Raw genomic sequence first — 21,813 nt, forward strand, 5'->3', positions numbered from 1 at the left:
TATTTGTGTATAATTCTTTATGCTGACATATGTTTTAATGTCTGGGAAAATATCTGTGACAGGAATAGCTGGATCATGTGGTTGAAGTGCATATACCTTATTCAGAGACTGCCAGACTGCTTTTCAAAGTTGTAGCATTTTACATTCCCAACGGCAGTGTATGAGAGTTCCTGTTTGTCCATATGTTTGCAAGCACTTGGTATTTTATTTTTTGGTTTTGTTGGTTTGTTTTAAATGTTAAGCATTCTACTGGTTCTGAAAGGTTATCTCATTGCAGTTTTAGCTGGCATTTCCCTGATGACTAATGATAAGCCTCTTTTCATGTGCTTACTTGACATCTATATCTTCTTTTATTTAAGAGAAATATTTAAAATATTTTAAAAAAATTTTATTTAACAAGATCTTTAATTTTAATAAATTAGGTTGTTGGTTTTCTTATTAAGGTTTAAGATTTCTTTATATATTCTAGAAATAAATTCTATATTGGATATAGGTTTGCAAGTATTTTCTTCTAATTTGTGGAATGTCTTTTCATTCTCTTAGCATTGTCTTTTTTTTTTTTTAATTACTTAAGACCTTTATTAACAGGTGCTTGCAGTTTGTTGACTTTTTTTTTGGAAAAAATCAAGCTGTAAACTTTTATTACAAATTAAAAGTGAGATTCTTAAAAATCTCAACTTGACCAGATATGAAATAATTTAAAAACCTTTAAAGGTGTATTGAGAAAAACCAGGCTTTTTTTTTTTTTTTAAACACGTTTGTCGTTACCAAAAAGAGACGTCTTTAGGTGAAAATAATAAAACCCCATTCTGCATAGGTAATGCAGATAGTTCTAGTTATCTGGTCAACAGGCAAAAAGCAAGCACTTAAGGTCTTCAGCTTCAATCTTTTGTTCATTTCTTATTGCTGGAATTTCATATTCATTTATTCTTGTTGGATGACTAAACCGGATGATGGTAGAGATGGTAAGCCGGCATTTATTCAGCCCCGCCCTGCTCAGCCTCCGGAGCGGACGAATTCTCAGCGGGTGGATCGGCTGCTTTTGCCTCTTTGCCATCTCGTGGTTTAGGGTTTTCTGGGCGTCTGCATCAGTAATTGAAGTTGCAGCGGTACCGACGTTGAGGTGGCTGCTGACCCTGGGTCTCATCTTGATTTTCCTTATCTTCTTCATTGCCATCCTCTCTGGGCTGTCTTTAGCGAGGAGGGCCCCTGTGTAATCGTGGTCTATAACCCCGATACATATTCTGCCTCACTGGTCTACCTTGTTCTCCCGCACCTTGGTTGTCAGCACCCTCATCACTTCTCCCTGCACAGGAGGGTTGGAATATTGTGGTCGACGCCCATAGGGCCTCCGCGTGTAGTAAGGTGGGAACCTCCGCCTGCGGTAGGGCCGGTGCTGCTGGGCCTGGCCTTCAGGAGCGCTCTCTGATCCCTCATTCTTTTTTCCACTCTCACTATTCTGGTAGTTCTGCTGGTAATTGCGTGGAGGACACCTGCGACGTGGAGAGCGTCTATAACGGTTACAGTCCGCTGCGTGTTTACTGCCTTGCACTGGAACTCCACCAGGGCCTGCAACATTTGCTGCCTCCGCACCCTTTTCTCCTTCAACAACATCAAACTCCACAGTCTCTCCCTCTCCTACACTGAGAAGGTACTTCCTGGGGTTATTCTTCTTTATGGCAGTCTGGTGTACAAATACATCTTCCTTGGTGTCATTCCTGTTGATGAAGCCATATCCGTTTCTTACATTGAACCATTTTACTGTTCCCAAAACCTTCATTGCGATGACCTTCTTGCCCCCACTGGCAGGCGCCGCAGATGTAAGGCCGCCCGGGCCGCCGCTCCCTGCGCCGCTGCCCATTGTACAGGGCTTGGTGTCTGCAGCGCTGAGGGCGGGGGCGGGGGCGGCGTGTGGCTGCTGAGTCTCGGCCTCGCTGCTCTTGGTTGCGGTGATGGTGACTGGGGCCGGCCGCAGCAGCTGTGGCTCCTCTTGGGGTGAGATGGTAACTAGGCCAGAAGCGGCGGTGGAGCTGCTCAGGGCTCTCTGGGGTCCGCTCTCCGCTCCTGCTACTGATCGAACTGAGCATTGTCTTTTTAAGAGCAATAATTAATTTTGATAGAATCCAATTTGTCAAGTATTTCTTCTTTTATGGATAGTGATTTTGGTGTCAAATCTAAGATGTCTGCCTAATTTAAAATCACAAAGATTTTCTCCTGTTTTCTTCTACAAGTTTTGTACTTCTAGGTTTTGCACTGTGATTCATTTTGAGTTAACTTTGTCTATGCTATAGGGTATTGATAAAGGCTCATCATTTTATATTTGGATAGCTAACTGTTCCAGAGCCATTTGTTAGGGGGAAAAAAAAACAACCTTTTTTTTCTCTATTGAAGCTCCCTTGTACCTTTATTGATAGTATAAAAATGGATTTTTTTCTTCTGGAGTCTGTATTCTGCCATGTTGTTCTGTCTCTATCTTTGTGTCAATATAACACACTCTTATTTACTGTAGCTTTATAACAAGCTGTTGAAGTCCTCCAATTTCTGTTTTTCAAAGTTTTTGTTTATTTGCTGTATAATTCTAGGTTTTTGCATTTCCATATTCATTTTAAAAGCACCTTGACTGCTAGAATCTTACTGGAATTGCATTGAATGAAAAGGTCAATAGAAAAAAACTATAATAAATACACACAAAAAAGAGAAAGGAATCCAAACAACACAAAAGATAATCACCAAATCACAAAGGAAGAGAACAAAAGAAGAAGGAAGGAACAAAAAGGAACTACAAAAAACCACCTCCAAACAATTAACATAGTGGCAATAAGTACACTCCTATCAATATTACTTTAAGTGTAAATGGACTAAATACTTCAATCAAAAGACATAAGGAGGCTGACTGGATTAAAAAAATAATTCACTTCTATATGCTGCCTACAAGAGACTCACTTCAGAGCTAGATAGACACAAAGACTGAAAGTAGGATATGGAAAAAGATATTTCATGCAAACAGGGACAATCAGAAAGCAGGGGTAACAATACACATATCAGACAAAACAGACTTTCAAACAAAGGCTATAACAAAAGACAAAGAAGGGCATTATATAATGATAAAGGGATCAACACAAGGAGAGGATAGTACACTTGTTAACATATATGCATCTAATACAGCAGCATCTAGCTATATAAAGCAAATACTATCAGTCATAAAGGGAGAAATAGAAAATAATAAAATAATAGTAGGGAACAGTTACACCCCAATGACATCAATGGACAAATCATCCATACAGAAAAGAATAAAGTAACAGTGGTCTTAAATGACATAATAGGCCAGTTGGACTCAATATATATCTACAGGACATTATATCCAAAAACAGCAGAATACACGTTTCTTTCTTGTGCACATAGAATGTTCTCCAGGATAGATCACAGGCTATACCACTAGTTTCAACAAAGTCAAGATGACAGAAATTATATCGTGTATTTTTTTCTGATCAAAATGACATGAAACTGGAAATCAATTACAAGAAAAATGAGAAAAAAAATACAGACACATGGAGACTAAACAATATGCTCCTAAAAACAGTGGGTCAATTAAAAAATAAAAAAGGAAATCAGAAAATACCTTGAGACAAATAAAAATGGAAGCACAACACTCCAAAATCTATGGTCTGCAGCAAAAACCTTTCTAAGAGGAAAGTTTATAATGATACACGCCTTCCTCTAAAAATAAGAAAAATTTTAAATAAACAACCTGCCCTACCACCTAAAGGAATTAGAAAAAGAACAAACAAAACACAAAGTCAGTATAAGAAAGAAATAATAAAGATAAGAGAGGAAATACATAAACTAGAGATTAAATAAGACCAGAAAAGGTCAATAAACCAAATCTGATTTTTTGAAAAGATAAACAAAATTGATAAATCTTCAGCTAGGCTCATCAAGAAGGAAAGAGAGTGGACCCAAATAAATAAAATAAGAAATTAAAGAGGAGAAATAACAATTACTACCACAGAAATAAAAAAAAATCATAAGAGAATACTATGAGCAGTTATATGACAAAAAATTGGACAACCTAGAAGAAATGGATAGTTTTTTAGAAACATACGACCTGCCAAGATTGAATCAGGAAGAAACAGACAATTTGATCAGACCAATCACTAGTACTGAAATTGAATCTGTAATTTAAAAAAATAGTCAGAAAACAAAAGTCCAGGGTCAGAATTCACACAGGAGTTCTATCAAACATAAAGAAGAATTAAAGCCTATTCTCCTCAAATTATTCCAAAATATGGAAGAGGATGGAACACTCCTAAATGTATTCTCTGAGGCCATCATTACCCTGGTACCAAAACCAGAGAAGCAAACCACAAAAAAAGAAAATTACAGGCCAATATCATTGATGAACATAAATGCAAAAATCCTCAACGAAATATTAGCAAACTGAACCCAACAGTACATAAAAAAGATCACACGCCATCATCAAGCTGGATTTTATTCCAGGGATGCAATGATGGTTCAATATTCACAAGTCAATCAACATGATATGTCACATAACAAAAGAAAGAATAAAAATCACATGATCATCTCAATATAGGAAGAAAAAATATTTGACAAAATTCATCATCCATTCATGATAAACATTCTCTTCAACATGGGTACAAAAGGCATATATTTCAACATAATAAAGACCATTTATGACAAACCCACAGCTAATACCATACTCAACAGTGAAAAGCTGAAAGCCTTTCCCCTAAATTCAGGAACAAGACAAGGATGCCCACTCTTGCCACTTCTATTTAACATAATATTGGAAGTTCTAGCCATAGCAATGAGACAAGAGAAATAAATAAAATGCATCTAAATTGGAAGGGAAGAAGTAAAACTACCACTGCAGATGGCATGATACTGTATATAGAAAACTGTAAAGTCTCCACCAAAAAAAGCATTAGAACTAATAAGTGAATTCAGTAAAGTTGCAATATACAAGATTAATATACAGAAATCTGTTGCTTTTCTATAGAGTAATAATGAACTATCAAAAAGAGAAGGTAAGAAAACAATCCTGCTTAGAATTGTATTAAAAAGAACAAAACACTTAGGAATAAACCTAACCAAGGATGTGAAAGACTTATACTTGGAAAACTACAAAACACTGGCGAAGGAATTTGAAAATTACACAAAGAAATAGAAAAATATCCCATGTTCTTGGAATGAAATAGTTAATATTGTTAAAATGGCCATACTACCCAAAGCAATGTACAGATCTAATGCATTCTCTGTCAAAATACCCATGACATTTTTCACAGAACTAGAACAAATAATCCTAAAATTTATATGGAACCATGGAAGACCCCAAATTGCCAAAACAATCTGGAGAAAAAAGAACAAAGCTGGAGGTATCATAACCCTGACTCCAGACTATATTACAAAGCCACCATCATCAAAACAGCATGATACTAGCACAAAAAACATACACATAGATCAATGGAACAGAACAGAGGGTCCAAAAATAAACCCACACACTATGGTTAATTAATCTATGATAAAGGAGGCAAGAATATTCAATGGAGAAAAGAGAGTCTCTTCAATAAATGGTCCTCAGAAAGCTAGACAGCTACATGTAAAAGACTGAGATTAGAACATTTCCTCAAACCATATAAAAAATAAACTCAAAATGGTTAAAACACCTAAATTTAAGACTTGAAACCATAAGACTTCTAGAAGAGGACATAGGCAGAACACTCTTTGACATAAATCATAGCAATATTTCTTTATATGTCTCCTAAGATAAAAGAAATAAAATAAAAAAATAAATAAATGGACCTAATTAATCATTAAAGGTTTTGCACAGCAAAGAAAACCAACAACAAAACGAAAAGACAACCTACAAAGTAAGAGAAAATATTTGCAAATGGTATGATCAAAAGGGGATTAACACCCAAACTATATGAATAGCTAACAGAACCCAGTATCAAAAAAAGCAAACAATCCAGTTAAAAAAAAAAAAACAGGCAGAAGATCTATAATAGACATTTTTCCAAAGAAGACATACAGATGGCTAATAGGCATGAGAAAAGGTACTCAACATTGCTAATTATTACAGAAGTGCAATTCAAAACAACGAGCTATCATCTCACATCTGTCAGAATTGCTATCATCAGAAAGTTTACAAATAACAAAAGTCAGCAAGGATGCAGAGAAAAGGGCACACTTATACACCATTAGTGGGAATGTACATTGGTACAGCCACTATGAAAAACAGTATGGAAGTTCCTCAAAAACTAAAAGTAGAACTACCATATGATCCAGCAATTCCACTCCTGAGTATATATCCAGAAAAAATGAAAATATTAATTCCAAAAGAAACAGGTACCCTAATGTTCACAGAAGCACTATTTACAATAGCTACTTATCTGTAAAAATATTGAATCACACAGCTGTACATCTGAAGCTAATATAACATTGTAAATCAACTATACTTCAATAAAAAATCAATATAGTTGTCTTTGACATTCAGTAATTAAATCAATATAAACTGATTCAAGTTATTTGGCCTCTCTACTGTAATTTCAGTGTTTTTAATAAGACTGTCAAGTCCCCCTCTACACACACAAACATATTGTGGTTTGGGGGGGAAATTTCACTGAATCTTTATTTCAATTTGAAGAGAACTGATATTTTTACAATATTGGATCTTCCAAGCCATGAGTACCATACGGCTTTTCATGTTTTCTGTAATGTGTTTAAGCAATCTTTTGTGATTATCTCAAAGATGCATTTTTTGTTACTATTATAAGTGGGCATTTTTAATTTATAAACTATCTATTTGTTCTTTTATGGAAATGAAGACTGGACTGTGTCAATCTTGTATCAGGCAACCTAGTTATATCAGTCAGAGACTTACAGATAACAGATACCACTCCTGCCCCTACAAAAAAGGATTTAATACAGGGAATTAAGTGCTTACAAAGTTGTAGAAAGGGCCAGATGAGCAAGCTCTAGGCTGAGCTTCCAAGAGTGACACCTGGAATAGCATCTTAGAACTGGCCTGCCAAGGAAATAAATATCTCTGCCAGAGGCTGAATGTTGCGGAATGAAAAAATCACTGTCTACATGCTGACTCCATGACCACAGCTCAGTCACAACCCAGCCATCAAGAAGCATACATAGCTATGGATTACAGAGCCACACTTCCCACCTCCAAGGTGAAAACCTCTTAGCAGCTACAAACTAGGGAGAATGCAAACACTGGGGACACTGTTACTGCCACCCTAGAACACCAAATGATTTTCCAGCTCTCACTGCCGGCAAGAACAACAGAAGCATGTTCTCTGCCTCATTTTTAGTTGTATGTATCTCCTGTGAGTGTCTGCTGTTGGAAGCCAGATCACATGTGGAAAGTGAGCTGAAAGGGAGATTGGTAAATATAATCTTAGGATTTCTAGCTTTTAGTATCCAATAAAGTCATGCTACAAAAGTTTGGAGTAGCATTTAGAAAGCTGCAATTTGCCATCCTGTATAAGTTATTTTTTAATTCATAGTATGTCTAAATATTTGGGAGATTTTCTATATAGAAGACGATACCACCCACAAATAAATATACGTTTGTTTCCTAGCCCTTCTTCCTTTTCCTCCTTTTCTTCTCTTATTCACAGACTAAGACCTCCAATAAGTCCTGACTATAATAAAAATGGCGCTAAGGTAAAACCATAAAATAGCCTATTTGCTACCGGCTTCTTGTAAATTCTTTTAATCAAGTTAAGAATGTTTACTGCTATTCCATTTTTACTAAGAGATTGTTTTTTCTTTGTTTTGAAAATAGGAATATGTATTGAATTTTACATAATAATTGCTAATGTCAATATGATTGCAGATTTTTCCCCTTAATCTATTAATGCAGTGAATTTCATTAATAGTTTTTCTAAGGGTGACCAATCTTTACATTTCTATCTATTCCATTTTTATGATGCCTCCTGTCTGTCCTTCCTGTGTTCTACTTGCCCTTGTGTTAGTGCATTTCCCCATTATCTTTCACCTGCACCACTGTAATGGCCTCCTAATTGGTTTTGCTGTCAAAAATATTTGGCTCCTGCAACACATTGTTCACATTTAAACCAGAATTATCTTCCTCACTGGATAATCTCACTCTGATCCTCAAAACCCTTTAATACCTCTTCATAACCTAGGAAGGAAGATTAAAGTTAGGCCTTTCCCTATGTTCCATCCTATAATTGCATCAATACATTTTTTTTTTTATTACCACCACCATGGACGTTTACCATAAATCGGTTGTAACAAGGTATTGGCGAGTCCAAGAAACATGCCACACATGTTCATGTCTCTGAGTCTTTCATTTAGCTCAGAATTTTCCAAAATGTGTTCTAGGGAACACTAATCCTGGGGGATACTTTTGGAATTAATGGTTTCAAAATCAAATAAATTATAAAAATACTTTTTCTATGCTGGTCGTAAAGATTCATATTACTTGTCAATGTAAGAAATACTATGAAATCTTACAATAAATACAGTAAGACTCTTTCAGCTCAGTATTCTCTCCGTATTTATACATCAAAACCTTTAAGTGACTAATAATATTCATTAAAACTAAATTTCTACTGAAAACACTTTGTAGGAAAAAAAAGCCTAATAAGTATTTCCTCAACATAGAAAGCACCTCCTCCCTTTCCCACCCATCAAATTCTACTCATCTTCCAAGGCCTCCTCTTTCTGGATAACACCCATCCCCAAACTGGTACTCATTCTCTAAATCGCCATAGCATGTTGCTATACCTTTAAATTGTGTGCTGATTCTTTTCCCCAAATAAATTTAAGCTCCTTAAGAGCAGAGTTTTCACTGCATTCCAGAAAAATACTCAGCATATAACAGGTGCTTAATAAACCTGTATTTCAACCTATTTAAGTCCTTTTCCACTTTATAGATTTGAGCAATTCATATTTGCATCTAAAATTATATTAGATACTGTTAAAGGTACAGAATATATTCGGAATATCACTCTAACCATAAAGGATGTGTTATTTTGGGGAATACACTAGCTGAAGGGTCTAGGGAAATAGATAGGAATACACTATCTAGCTGAAGAGTCTAGGGAAACAGATATCAAAAAGACTTCAAAAATATAAACTGTAACTTAAGTTGCATAGTTTTTAGTCCTTTAGAAGGTCAGAAAAGAGACTTCAAACTAGAATAAACAGAACAGACTGCATGAAAAGGTGGGACTTGGGACAGCCCTGACCAGAGGACCGGGGCCCATGACAAACACGTCCTCAATGCCAGGAAACAAACCCAGACACACTGGTGCTCCCAGACATCCTCATTCTGCTCAGTCCTCATTAGCCTCCTCTGAGCTTCACCAAGCACTGTAGCCAACTCACAACCTGCCCTTTGCTCCATCTTCCCTAGGGACTCTTCATCAAGTTAGAAGAAATATGGTTTAACAAGGGAACTAAGCATGCTGGAGAACAACTGGAGATACAAGAACCTGATCTTATTATGGAAACCTCGGTAAGGAGAACTAAATTACAGCTGTGGAAATAGTTAACATGCATCCTATGCCTTTGGTACTCACGGCAAACAAAGAAAGCCCAGAAATAAGGCAAAATCTTTCTGAAGATCAAGGGACCTTCCTGAAAGAAGACTGGAGATGACCTGATAAAAACAAGGTTACCTGGGATAGTAAACCAGATGTCCCGAGACTGCTTAGCCATGCTCAAATCCAGGCAGCAGTGCACTGCAGTGGGGGGTGGGGGAAGAAGTGTTCTTCAGAAATGGGCATGACAAATTAGTGCTTAGGGTAGCGTTGTCCAAAGGATTTATGTTCTTCCAGGACATGAACAGAAGGTGAAAGCAAAATCTACCAAGAAAAATACCAGACATGTTGGTACACAGCTATACGGTGAAAACTGAAAGAACATTAGGATGATTGCAAGGTTTTGTCAAGTCCTGCCTCATATGACATCTTCCAGGTATTTTGATCTCTTCCTCTCATTCCTTATCCATTGCTGCAAAACTTTCAGTCCCTCACTGTGTCTCCCCACAATCCTCTCTTCATTATCTTTTATAGCCCTGGTATCTGCTACTCAAGGGGCAAGGCCAGAAGGATAGAGCAGAGTGTGAGTTTAAACACTAGTTTCCTTCATCATCTCTGCCATTCCTTTTGTATATAGGAAAAAGCATGTGTTTAGTTGCTTTAAAATGTCTGAGATAGAAACTAGGACCCCATAGGAGTAGAGATTTAATTTACAAAGATTTTTCAGCCAGCAAAAATCTTTCCATTTTTTTGTTATTATAGTTAAAGATATTTCAAGGAAGACAGAAACAAATGCAATGTTTACTTTTTAGCATCTCTTATATATCTAAAGCAATTTTGTTAATTTAGAAGCATAAAAATGTATTAGACCTAATTGGTTTGTTCATAAAATGTTCATGTTTTATATATTAAAATTTAAAGCATAGTTTATTCAATTACAAATGTACTAGGAGAGTGCCTTAAAATGTAGTAGATTAAACTATAAGCTGCTAAACTATAAAAAAAATATTCTCCATCCTGCCAGTTTATAAGAAATAGGCAAAATTTTGAGGACAGAAGGAACGTCGATACTACAGTTAGATAAAGAAAAGTATTCCATTTTCTTGAATCAGTATCTTCAGTACATCAAGAACTTACAGAGAGCACTTGTTCTCAGAAGAACTTCGGAATAAAAGAAAAATGTTCACTGAATATTTTTGCCATATGAGAATTTGTCTAATTATTATCAGTCTCTGAGCCATCTCTCAGCAGTTCTTGTACCATCTGATGCTTTGTGTTGTAAGCTGAAGACTTTTTTTTTTTTTTTTTTTTTGTAGAAAAATAACTGGTTTAGGGCTAGGTTTCTGGGCTCTAGAACAGTGTGACCTGGAGCAAGTCACTTCATTTCTATGGGAATACAAGATCTTGGAGGTTCTTTCCAGCATTATGAGGTAATTACGGAGTAGAACCATAAACAGACTTGACCCTGTTTACCTCCCATGAAGCTGTAATACACCCCGTGCTCATGATAAATGAGCTTAGAGCAATAGGAAGAGTAAAAGGTGGTAATCACAGGAGAAAAGAACAAAAGTTCTGCTCAGAAACCTGTAGGCATTGTTTGTTACCTGTATACTTCAGCATTAGAGGGGCTCTGAATACTGTAGAGTGTCCCCATGGGGTCAGAACTGGAGAGTTAGAATAGTGTGATGTGAGAATGATAATGCCCCAGTTAAAAAAATGAAGAAACCAGTGGTATAAAAGTGGGATTTGACATCTTCATAGATCAACTCTTAAATCAATGTTGATATAATTTCAACATATTTAAAAAATATTAATATTATTCTTCAAAGTGCTTGAATAAAACATAGTCAGAAACACCGCCACTTGTTTTGGTGCAATGGTAGCTATTTCCAAAGATAATATAAATCAAATAAACCTGGACAATCACAGGAGTCTTGACCTGACCTCTCTATAAGCAGCTATGAGCAGCACCAGGATTACACACCACTACATCCCCCACTTTATCCTTATTTAATGAGTGCATCTCTACAAAGGAAGTGGTTTCATCCACTGAGCGTAGAAGGGTAAGGAATCTGAGGCAGATGAGGGAGTACAGTTGAGCCTCCAAGGGATTTAAATCTTGCCAAGTTGATACAAAGGCGATGCCCCTGTGTGTGCCCCAAAAGAGGCCTGGCATTTGTCCTCTGCTTCTGGAAGGTAACCTCTAAAATGTCATGTCTGATGGGAATTTGTCTGGAGGTCTTGGGCCAGGATAGTTTAATAATGTGACTAGGATAGAGGCTTTAGGTTATTCCCAGAAGGGCTGGTCAATTAATCAGTCGTTGATTATAATATGGACTAGAGGTTCAATCAAATTCCCCATTTCAGACAAACTTCCATGGTGGGCAATACTCCACGTTTGTAAACCAGCACTGAAGTGCTTCTCCCAACTCCACCCTGTGTGCTTTTCCACATACCTAATTTTAACCTGCATCCTTTTTCTATAGTAAATTGTAACCACAGGTGTAACAGTTTTCAGTGAATTCTGTAAATCCTTCCTTCTAGTGAATTACTGAACCTGAACTTAGAGTTAGTGTTAGAAGTGAGAGTGGTCTTGTGTGGATTGTGTTCTGCCTAACTTCACAGTTGGCAAAACTCCTCATCATCACCAAGGCAAAAATCAGACCTTTTTTCTTTCCTCCTTTCTTTTAGCATCTTTATTCACATGCCATAAAATTCACCCATTTAAAGTATATAATTCAATGAATATTCAGAGTTGTTCAACCCTCATCACAACGTAAGATTACAACACTTTCATCACCCCTCCAAAAACTCCCATTCACATTATCCATCTCAGACCCAGGCAACCACTAATTTACTTTCTGTGTCTACAGATTTGCCTGTTTCAGTTATTTCATAGAAACTGAATTATTGGACTGGCTCCTTCCACTTGGAATAATGTTTTCAAGGTTCATCTATGTTGTGCCATGTATCAGTACTGCATTCCTTTTTATCGCTAAGTAACCTTCCATTGAACAATCATACCACATTCTGTGTATCCATTCATCAGCTGACATACATTTGGGGTGTTTCGAATCCATGGCTATTGTAAGTAATGGTGCTGTGAACACCTGGGTACATGTTTCTACACGAGCATGTTTTCATTCCTCTTGGTTGTATACTTCGGAATAGAATTGCTAGGAGATGTGGTAACTCTATGTTTAACATTTTGAGGATATTCCAAGTGGCTACACAATTTCACATTTCTACCAGCAATGCATAAAGTTCCAATTTCTCTCCATTCTCACCACTTGTTACTGATTGCATTTTTGAGACTAGCCAGCCTAGTGAGTGTGAAGTGGTATCTCATTGTGGCTTAGATTTGCACTTCTCTAAAGATTAATGCTGTGTTTCTTTTCATGTAATTGTCTATCTTTTTTAAAGAAAAATCTTTTCAAAACCACTGCTCATTTTTAAATCAAGTCATTTGTCTTTTTATTATTCTTTTCTAACAGTGCTTTACATATTCTGGGCATAAGACTTTTATCAGAAATATGATTTGCCAAGTTTTCTTTTCACTTTCTTGATGGTACCATTTGCATCACAAACATTTTTAATTTTGACATACTTCAATTTAGCTATTTCTTTCGTCACTTGTAAATGTGATGTCCCATCAAAGACACCACTGCTCAACCAAATGTCACAATGGTTTTCTCCTATTTCCTTGTAAATGTTTTATAGTTTTAGTTCTTACATTTCCAAAAGGTATATAATTCATTTTGAGTTGATTTTTGTGTAAGGTGCATGACAGACATCCAAATTCATTTCTTGTTTGTATATGTGTATATCCAGTTGTCCCAGCATCATTTTTGAAAACTATTCATTTCCCATTCTATTCTTCTCACCTTAGTCAAAAATTAAATGGCTAAATATATGGATTTCTAGAACCTAAATTTGATTCCATTGATTTATATCTCTCATTGTCATACTATAGCACTGTAGTAAGTTTTGAATTTGGAAAGTTATCCAACTTTGTTCTTCTTTTTCAAAACTGTTTTGATTATTCTGTTTCCCTCACATTTCAATATGAATTTTAGGATCAACTCATCAATTTCTGGAAAAAAAAGTCAGTAAGAGCTGTGATATAGACTGCATCAAATCTATAGACCAATTTGGGTAGTATTGCCATCTTAACATTAAATCTTAAGATCCATGAACAAGGGATGTATATCCATTTACTTAGACTTCTTTAATTTCATTCAACAATGCTTTGTAGTTTTCAGTGTACAAGTCTCACACTAGTTTGTTAAATTCACTCTTAAGTATTATAATTTTTGGTGCTATTGTAAATGAAATTGTTTTAATTTCATACTCACATTTTTTCATTACTAATATACAGAAATATAATCAATTTTTGAACATCCATCTTAAATCCTGCAATCTTGCTGAATGTATCTACTAGCTCTGATACTTTAAGCGTATTTCTTAGGATTCTCTATATGTAAGATGATGTTACCAGCAAGTACAGACAATTTACTTCTTCCTTTTCACTTTTGATGCTTTTCATTTCTTTCTCTTGCCTAACTGCCCCAGCTAGAACCAGATGCGATATTCAATGGAGATGGCAAGAGTGGATATCCTTGTTCTGTTCCTAATCCTAAGAAAGGAGGCATTTAATATTTAGCCATTTGGTATGATCTTAGCTGTGTTTTTGTATATATGTTACATCAAGTTGAGGAATTGTCCTTCTATTCCAATGTTGTAAAGTGCTTTTATCATGAAAAGCTGTTGGATTTTGTCAAATGCTTTTTTCTGTGTCTATTGATATGATCATGTATTTTTTGTCCTTTATTCTATTACTATGATATGCTAGTGGGTTAATTTTTAGCAGTTAAAATGATTTTGTATTACTGAGATAAATCCTACTTGGTCAGTGTATACAATTCTTTTTATATGTATCTGGATGTGACTTTTTAAGGATTTTTGTGAGAATATTTGATTCTAATTTTCTTTCCTTGTGGTATCTTTGTCAGATTTTGTTATCTGGCTAATACTGTCCTCATAGAATGAATTTTCTTTTTACTTATTAAAAAAACTTCCTTTTATTTATTTAAAAATTTGTGAAGAACTGGAATTCGTCTTGTATATTTGGTAAAATTCACTAGTGAAGGCTGCATATAGGCTTTTATTAGTGGGAAGTTATTTAAATACTAACTCAGTCTCTGCACTAGTTATAAATCTTTTAGATTCTCTATTTCTTTTTGAGTCAGTTAGCTGCATTTCCTGAGTTTGGGAATGTCATTTCTTTTTTTCAACCATTCAGTAGGGGTATGTTGTTTAATTGCAACATTTTTATGAATTTACAAAAATTCCTTTTGTTGGTTTCTCATTTAATTCCACATTGATTAAAGAACATACTCTGAATGATTTTGATTCTTTTAAATTTATTGTTCCTTTTTTCATGATCTAGCATATAATTTATCCTGTAAATTTTCATAGGTACCTGGAAAAAATGTTTATTTGCTGTTAAGTGGAGTGTTCTTGAGATGTCTGTTAGTCTAGTTGGTTTATACTTTTGTTCAAGTCTTTTATTTCCTGTTAATCATCTACCTAGTTGTTCTATCCATATTGAAAGCAGAGTATTGCAGGCTTCCAATTTTATTGTTGAAATGCCTGTTTCTCCCTTCACTTCTGTCAGTTTTTGCTTCATATATTTTGGAGTTTTATTGTTGGGTGTATGTATATTTTTAATCACTCTATCTTCTTCATGGATTGACCCTGTATCATTTGTAAATGCTCTTCTTTTTCTCTAGTAATTTTGTGGTAAAGCCTATTTTTCTGGTATTAGTATAGACACTCCAACTTTTTTATAATTACCCTTTGTACGATCTGTATTTTTCCCTTCTTTTACTACCAAACTGTTTGCATATTTGAATCTAAAATGTGTTTCCTCTCATCAGGACACAGTTGGAGCTTATTTTTACTTATTATTATTTTCAATCACATGTTCTTTGACTTTTAATTATATCGCTTTATCTATTCACACTTATTACTATTACTGATATGATTAGATTTACTTCTAAGTATTTCCCTTATTGTTTTCTGTATGTCTTATTTATTTTTATTCCTCTGTTCTTTCTTACTGCCTTCTTGGTTCTTTTTAGGGATTTCCTGGTGTAGTATTTTAATTCCGTGAATAATATTTAATCATATTTTCTTAAAATGTTTCATGGTTGCCCTAGAATTTACAATGTACATTCTTAAATTACCAAAATATACTTTAGATTTTCAATAACTTAATTACAGTGAAATACCGAAAGTTTACTTATGTGTGGCACCATTTCCTCTTGCCTTACTTGTGCTACTATTGCTGTATGTTTCCTCAATACATGTTACAAACCCAACAATGCATTATTAAAATCGTCCTATGTAGTTTTATGTTGTTTAAGGCAGCTTAGAGAAGAAAGGAAAGCAGGAATTAACTTATAGAGCTTGTTATGTTAAGTATTTATCATTTCTGATTCCCTTCATTTATTCTTATGGACTTGAGTTACCATCTCATATCATTTCCTTACTCCACTTCTGTTTTGTTTCCATCGTTATTTTTTGTGCTATTATTGTCAAATATATTACATTTACATGTTCCGAGTTCAGCAATACATTATACACATAGTTTTATGCAACTACTTTTTCAATCCATCAAGGGAAAAAAGGAAAACAGTTCAGTCATATCATCTTTTAAAATCACCTGCATAAGTACCCTATTAACATTCTTTATTTACTCATGTGGATTTAAATTACTGTCTGATGCTACTTGTTTCTAGTTTGAAGAACAACTGTTAAGTACTGTAAGGAAGATCTGACAACAACGGATTTTCTTATCGTTTATCTATCTGGGAGTCTGTATTTTAATCTTCATTTTTAAAAGGTAGTTTTGCTGGATATAGGATACTTGGTCAATAGTTTTTTACCCTTAGCACTTTGAGTGTGTGATTCCTTCTGGCTCTGTTGCTTCTGGTCACAAGTCTGCTGTCAATTTACTGAGGTTCTCTTGTACATGAGAAGTCATTTATCTCTTGGTGCTTTTGAGATTGTCCCTCTATCTTTGACTTCAAAAATGCTGATTATAGCCTTTAATGAAGAAAGGATATAAATGTGAATATATGTATGTATATGCATGACTGGGACACTGTGCTCTACACCAGAAACTGACACATCATAACTGACAGTACTTCAATAAAAAATGTTGATTATGATGTATGCAGGTACAGATCTGTTTGTGGGTACAGATCCATTTGTGGGTACAGACCCCTTGTGTCACTGGGGCTTAAACCCTTTACTGATGAATCTATGTCCAGCTTGGTAATGCTTTCAAGTCTGCCCCACATTCTGTTCTGATCATTCCTGAGTGTTCATAGACTAATGAATTTGCCCAGACATCTCAATCCTCAGGGTTGACTCCAATCCTAGGAAGCTCTTTTTGACTGTCTTTTTCCCTTGTCCCCTCCATTAAATTTCTAGCTGCTCTGCCATTCTGCTTGTTTCTACAAGTAGCATGGGGCTATGAGAATCTCCCTAAGATTGCCTTGTTCGCCGTAACACTCGCAGTCATGGAATTCTCCATGCCCTGATCTGAATGAGTCAGCCTCCTCAGACAGAGCTGTGGCGCTCTTCATCCTATACGCTGCCTCTCTCTCAGGTGGGACGTCTTTGCCACTATGTAAGGACTGGAGGCAGGAACAGTGATCCCCTTATCTCAGAGTGACGTCGCTGCTCTACAGATAGACACTGGGAGATGGAGGTACCTCTTGGCCTTTTCAGATTGCCCCTTTGATATGGAAATTCTGCCCTATAAGTGAGCTAGGTCAGGGGCAGTCAGGTTCCCAGTATTCTCACCCTGCTGTTCCTGGAGTGAAGTTGTCCTTCCTACACAAAAGAGGTGGGTATTTTAAGGGACAGTCTTTTAACAACACAATAGAGCTTCTGCAACATACGACTGGGGAAGATGAGAACCCTGATGGCTTGCTCTAAGTAGAATGACAGCCCTGGACTGGGTCTGGGGAGGAAAGAGAACCCTGTATTCTTGGCTGCATCCACTCAGAGTAAAGCACCCCAAGAAGAGTTCCTATAAAGCAAGGCTAGGATGAAGGATAAGGAAGAAGTTGATGGCTCAAATGCCATTGTCTCTCATGCTTACCCAGGTATAGCAGATATCCTTTAATGTTTCTTCACTTGCTGTATGCCCCTAGAACAACTTCAGGAGACTTAAAACATTTAAAAAACATGTATCTACTTAATTGACTATCTTTGAGGGGGAAAGAGCTTACTGCACTCTGCATGTCATCATTTCTGAATCCTCAGGAATGATTTCTCCTGGACCTTATGTCTGGTCCAAACACCCTGTGATGTTCTGAAACCCCAAGATTTGAAAATGTGTTTTCAATTTCAAATCCTGATTGTGCTGCCTGTTGTTTTTCACTTGTTTATTTTTTAAACCTAGTCATATGTAGCACAATGATATTAGAATTTATAGAGCTGCATTTGAATATAAATTCAAGATATTTTATCAGCATGGGTCAGCTTGGAGCACTTTTCTTGCATTTATTAATAAAATCTTTTTTGTGCCCTTGTTAGAAAAGATACACTTTGCTTCTGCAGAACAGTTGGGGTTTTTTTTAGACCATTTGGTATAAAATGTTTGACAAAAGTGTACTGTTGGATGACTGCTGAGAAAACTGACTTTAGAACCTTGGAGAAGTTCTGTGTTTGAATTCAGAAAGGATCCTCAACTAAAATGGTCTTCACATTTCCATTTACTTTAAGATCCTCAACTATTATTTACTGATGAGGCTCTGTGAAATTTAATGTCATAGATGACATTACGATTCTTCATCAGCTTTTACTACAGAACTTCAGTGTTTTTATTGCTCGCATACCTTTCTTCTTAAAAGATCGTGCTTATAAGTTACATTCTATAGCCTATATACTCTAATTTCCTGTATTTTGAGAAATATTCTGATAGCTGTAGTAGAAAAAATATTTATTACTGACATCAAAGGTAGACTATGAGTCTAAACATGCATTAGTTTTCTGAGCGCTGTGGGAATTTTCTGGGTTGGAAAGTGGAGAAAGTAGCCCCTGGAGAAAAGAATAATGCAATAATGCAAAGAGGGAATGTTGCTATGTGAGAAATATGGGAAGAAAATGAGGCCAGAGAAGTAGAGCAGAAGCAGAGCAATGAAGGGACTTGACTTTAATTTTATATATTCAAATTCATTCATCTTTTATTTTATAGCCAATGCTTGTTTCCTTTTAGAAAATAAGAAATATTTTCTATTTGTTTTTTAAATTATGTTTTATATTTAAGTCTCTAATCCAATTGGAGTTGATTACTGAAGTGAGTATTCAGTTTTCTCTTTTCATGTATAACCCTTATTCTACTTCCAGTCGAAGAATATCCCTTTTTCACACTTATCTCACATGCTACCTCTGTCTTATGCCAAACACCATACATCTGTGATTTTGTTTTTTTGCACTTTGTTCCATTGATCAACTGACATATCCTTGCACTAACACCACACGCTGCTAATTACAACAGCTTGATTAGTATTAGATCTGACAAGCGTCTCTTGCCCAAACATCACAGAGGTACCCAGGTAATTCTTTTCAATATAACTTTTAGAATAATCTTTGAAAGTTGTATAAGAAGCTGAATAAAGTCTTTTTTTATAGACTTTTTTTTTTTTTTTTGCAGGGGCAGAGGTATTTAGGTTTATTTATTTATTTGGTTTTTCAATGGAGGCACTGGGGATTGAACTCAGGACCTCGTGCATGCTAAGCATGTGCTTTACTACTTGAGCTATACCATCCCACCTTGAATAAAGTCTTAATTAGAACAGTTCTTTATTTTAAACATTATTTTTAATAGTTAATATTTTCACCATTTTCTTTTTTTATTATACATGTTTAATATCTGCCCTTTCTTACTGTTGAATTCTATTAGGGTAATTTTAAAATTTTGGTGCATCTGTTCTAATATTTCTAATTCTGTCAAACTGCTTATTCCAATGTGTCATTTTTTAAAATTCTTAAATGTCTTGTTATTTTAGTCTGTAAGCTCCCCTTCCTCGGAAATATCGATAGTTCTGACAATGCATATTATTTATCTCCAAAACCCCAGGGAGTATGGAGTGGAAAATGGATGAGTTCTATGGTAGACAACCAAGTCACCAGAAAATCACAACCTTGTCTCACCTACAGAACAACTTCACAAATAAAGGCTTTATCTTTTCTCCCGAAGGAGAAGCAGCATCAGAAGAGACACTTCCTAGATTTTAATTTAATAGGCTGTGGATGTTGGAGCAGGAGGGATGGGAAAGTGGCTGCTTTAGCTACTTTGTCCTTACCAGTTCTGAGCACTTCATAAAATCAGGGCTTCTGTAAGTACTGAATTTACTCCTGAGAACTGTTCCAGAGTTCTGAGTCATCATAGGTTTGGGATGTAGGCACAGCTCATCTCAGGGTAGTGGAAGTGGGGAATAAATAGAAGACCTCTAACATCTACTTTCTTTCTACCTTCACCCACATCATCTCTGGTTGTCTCATTCCCCAGGACAAAGCCTTCAGCTTCAGCTGCCCACCCCCAACACACACACACACACACACACACACACACACACACGCAAATTCAAATCAATCCTATCATCTCGGATTCCTGTGTTTCCTATTCTGCATGGTCTTTGTTTTTTCTTTTTATTCTTTGCTCAATTCTTAATAACTATGTGGCTATTACCATGTATTTATCCCCTCTTCCTACTTTTCACTGCATGGTGCTGCTCACTCCCGTCACTGTTCAATAAGTACCCTCTTGAGCCTGCTGCTCTCAATTTGAGCCTGCAAATCTGGCCAGGCTGTCTTCCTTAACCCCTTTTCCATAAGTTCCAAATGAATAACATATATCTTCTTAATTTAATATTTCTGAAATTAGCTAACTTACCTTTCTCTCTCTTTTTGTTCATTGAGAGATTTCTCTTTGCCATAAATTCAACTGAAACACATTTCCTAGACTGAATTCACTGACAAGCCATCATGCATGAGTTCTACTCAGGCTGAAAACATGTCCGAATTATTACTGTACATTCAATGCTTATATTTGTAAAGTAAAATTTGGGGAAAATACCATCAAAATATATTTTTATCACACTCCTGCCCCTGATTCTTTCTTGTGCCAATTCTAACAAGGATATTTTAATTCTATTACAAAAAACAAACAAAACTAAATAATGGGGAAAATGTATGATAAAATTAGGACTATTGAAACATTTTACTGTTCCACATTTTAATTTACTGATAATTTTGCACACACACAAAAAGTGGGCCAAGGTGGACAGTATGAATCAAATCAGCTTCCTTTCTAGCCTCATTCTAGAATGTCTTATTGTACTGCCAAGAATGGGATTCTGAACATTACATTTCACAGCCATCACAGCAGCTATGATTCTGGATGCAAATAAGGTTCCATAAGTTAAATGTCATTTCAAGATATTAAAGCAGAAGACAGGTATAGGCCATAGTATTAGTTTCCTAGGACTGCTGTAACAGTACCAAAAGCTGAATGCCTTAAAATAACAAAAATGTATCATCTCACGGTCCAAAATCAAGGTATCAGCAGGACCAGGCACCTTCCGAAGTCTACAGGGAAGAATCCTCTCTTGACTCTTCTTACTTTCTGGTGGTGACTGTCATTCTAAGTGTCCTTTGATTTGTGGCGGCATTACTCCAAACTCTGCCTCCATCTTTGCATAGCATCTTCCCTGTGGATTTACCATTGTCTTCCTTCTGTGTCTGTCTGTGTGTGTGTGTGTCTAAATATTCTCTTTTGATAGAGACAACAGTTTTGTTGGATTAGGACCCACCCTAATGACCTCGCTTTAATTTTACTACATCTGTAAAGCCTTTATTTTCAAATAAGTTCGCATTTTTATGTCCCCGGGGTTAGGACTTCAACCTATCTTTTTTGGGAGATACAATTCAACCCATCTTCCTGACAGTTTTGGTTGGTTTTAACTAGCAAGTAAGGTTGTAGAAACATGAGATTTTCCTATATCACATCTCTAGACCCAGCCAGTTTGTTAGTATGGAGAGGAAGTTGCAGTAGTGACTTCCAAATCCTAGAATCATAATTATAGGTAAGTGTTCTTAAAAATCAAAACTTTCAGTTGCAGTTTCAAAGGTAATAGCTCTTATGGCAAGTAAGTTACATAGCATTCTAGAAATCATTTCTATAGGC

General features: G+C 35.9%; 1 pseudogene; it reads right to left on the reverse strand.

Annotated features, from left to right (window-relative positions):
* Positions 1–617: 617 nt before the first annotated feature.
* LOC105081664 (Y-box-binding protein 1 pseudogene) overlaps positions 618–21,813 on the reverse strand; it is an 80,377-nt pseudogene continuing 59,181 nt past the window's right edge.

Source organism: Camelus bactrianus, chromosome 1, assembly GCF_048773025.1.
Source record: "Camelus bactrianus isolate YW-2024 breed Bactrian camel chromosome 1, ASM4877302v1, whole genome shotgun sequence".
NCBI lineage: Eukaryota > Metazoa > Chordata > Mammalia > Artiodactyla > Camelidae > Camelus > Camelus bactrianus.